The 2,626-nt window shown below is 44.7% G+C and overlaps 1 long non-coding RNA gene across 1 annotated transcript in view; it reads right to left on the reverse strand.

Moving 5' to 3' along the window:
* Window positions 1-684, reverse strand: part of LOC115439263 (uncharacterized) — a 21,561-nt gene extending 20,877 nt beyond the window's left edge. The window contains exons 1-2 of the long non-coding RNA XR_003938235.1: window positions 562-684; window positions 217-227 (exon numbers count right to left, since the gene is read on the reverse strand). This is a non-coding gene — a long non-coding RNA (uncharacterized LOC115439263). The remainder of the gene's footprint in view (window positions 1-216; window positions 228-561) is intronic.
* Window positions 685-2,626: the final 1,942 nt, after the last annotated feature.

Consider the following 2,626-nt stretch of genomic DNA (forward strand, 5'->3'; position numbering starts at 1 on the left):
GAGACGGACAAACGCAATGGAAAAGGGACATTTTTCTCCTGATGGAATGGAGAGATCACCAACGGAAATTGCTAGCTAACCGAAAATGTCCATTGAACTGGATGGATTCTTTGTCCAAACTGGATGGGATTCATAGAACCAGACGATTTTGTTTGGAATACAGTTGTGTGGGTGACCGCAGCAGGGGGCAGACAACCGTCCAGAGTAAGTGAAAACACTTCAGTAGGCTTAGCTTTGGCTTTTCATGACTAAATACTTTTAATGTTGTCGTACTTCGGTCCTCCACATCCAAATTATTTAGCTCAAAAGAAGTTTTGGAACGCTGTACAACAGTAGAAAAGCGTGATCGAAAAGTTGTGTTTATTCTATCCTTAAATTCTTCAAACAGAACACAGTTGTGTTGTGTGTATATGATTAGTTCTTGAACTGAATCCTCCCCCTCTCATGCTAACATCTATCTGTGTGTTAGGTCACTGATGTGAGGCTTCTGTTTGCACAGTTTCAAACATATCACACAGTTGTGGCCTATTTGGAGAAAACAATGGTTTACTTAATACTTACCACTGTGTCCTTGGCATTTTTCCTCTTCTTTCTTTTTTTGTCTTTTTGCAAACCCTGAAGGGTAGGAGCGCTTCTTCATTGATGTTCTTTTTAAATGCTCGCGCAGCCGTGCTCAGTGTGGACAGATCGTTTGTTCCTCCACTGACAGCAAGTGGGGGGTGTGATGGGGGGTGCGCGAGGGTGAAGGTCACTTCTACATGACCCTCATTGTGTTTGTCATTGCATAGGGGGAATCTCTCTAGTTTAGGGGGGCCCAGTCACAAAACAGTACAGGAGAGGGTTAGCGCTGCCTCACTGTGGTGGTTTGTGTAGAATGGATGGTTTTTAATAAGTTGTACAGATAAATGACCATGCGGCCATCGGGGGCCCTCTTCAGCGAGGGGGCCCTAGGCAGCTGCCCACCTTGCCTACGTCATCCCGACGGCTCTGCCTGTATACATGTAGGATGACACTGTGGAATGAGGAGGAATCTAGGTGTTAATCCAATTTCTCAAAGTCAGATAATTGCAGTTAACTCATAAAGTCCATCAGATTATCCAGTTTACATGGTCACTTGAATAATCTGACAACTCCAGAAATCGGATAATGATCGGAGTATTGGTGTGCATGTAAACAGGCTCAGTGTTGTAGTTTTTATGAACAGCCCCAAAGTGCCTCTCCACATTCTCCTTCATTGGAATAACTATGATAGATTGACAGATCAGACAAAGTGCGCTTCAGCTATGACATGGTGGAAAGAAAGTCCTCCTCCTGTTCTGCATGGAGGTGGAAAGTTTTTGGTGTCTTAGGGTGTATTCACACCTGCCTTGTTTGGTCCGTTTAAAACGGACCAGAGTTCGTTTGCTCCCTTGGTTCGGACCTTTTGGGCTGGTGTGAATAAAAACCACCGAACTCTGTTCCGGACCAAACAAGCGAACCGAGACCCAGTTGAAGAGGTGGTCTCGGTGCGGTTCCATACGAACCCTGGTGCGGTTCATTTGAGGTGTGAAAGCAGACCGGACCCGATCCGACACAGTTGGGTTTTTTGTACCTAACGAGCTCCCGTCGTGCGTCAAGCATTATGGACAACAGAGTTTTACCAGAGAAGCGCTCAGAGTGAGGATAGGCTACGGAGCTGAAAATGAGCCCTGGTCAAACTTGGAGCTCGGAAGGGACACGCTACCTTTTGGACATCTGGGCAGATGTGCATATAACACAGCTGACAGAAAGGACACGGAAAAAACTCCGACGTTTTCAGCTTGTTCAGCGAGAGAATGATTAGGATGACGGTTAGATCTGTCTGTTGTGCTTGAAATAAAAAATAATAAACGACTTCATCATCCCCAGCAAACTTTACCTGCGTTAAGGAATTCTGTCCCTGGCTAAACTCAACGGTGATATAGGATAGATACACATAGGCAAGCAGTACGGAGCACTAATGCTTTTGGAGAACAGTCTTTTCACATACTGGCAGAATTCACACTTCAGACCTGTTCTGTCTGGTGTGAATCAGACCAACAGTCACAACATGATGTGCACACATGAGCGCTGTCCTCCGTAGCCGTCTTGCCCTGTGTCTTCGTCATTGAGAAATGAATTCTACAATACTGTAAACCTGACGTTGCATCAAACGCTCTTGCTGCTCAAACACTTGTGCAGACGTCTGCATCTGTAAAAACCACTATGACGATAACAAAAACAGCAGCAAAATTTCCATGATTCTGTCCTTTCACTTTGGACTGAGGGCTTTAATGGACACTGCTCATTTCTGTCCAATGGATGAGCGACCTCAGCACACGTGGTTTTGTTTACAGATTTTGGTCCACTTACAAAAATGTACAGTGTGAATACGAACCGCACCAAATTTAAAAAAAAAAAAAAAAAAATTCGGTCCGGACCAAAGCAAGTGAACTATCGGACTTTCCTGGTGTGAATACACCCTTAGTCCTCAGTAGAGCTAAACTGGAGGGTTAACTAGTTCACGTAACTTGCTAAAGTTGTGCTATCATCTGACATAGTTGACTGTACGTTTGATGCCGTGTGTGTAGTGACCCTATGTTAGAAGAGAAAAGATCTCAGACTGGAC

The sequence above is a fragment of the Sphaeramia orbicularis genome, chromosome 19 (assembly GCF_902148855.1).
Source record: "Sphaeramia orbicularis chromosome 19, fSphaOr1.1, whole genome shotgun sequence".
Lineage (NCBI taxonomy): Eukaryota > Metazoa > Chordata > Actinopteri > Kurtiformes > Apogonidae > Sphaeramia > Sphaeramia orbicularis.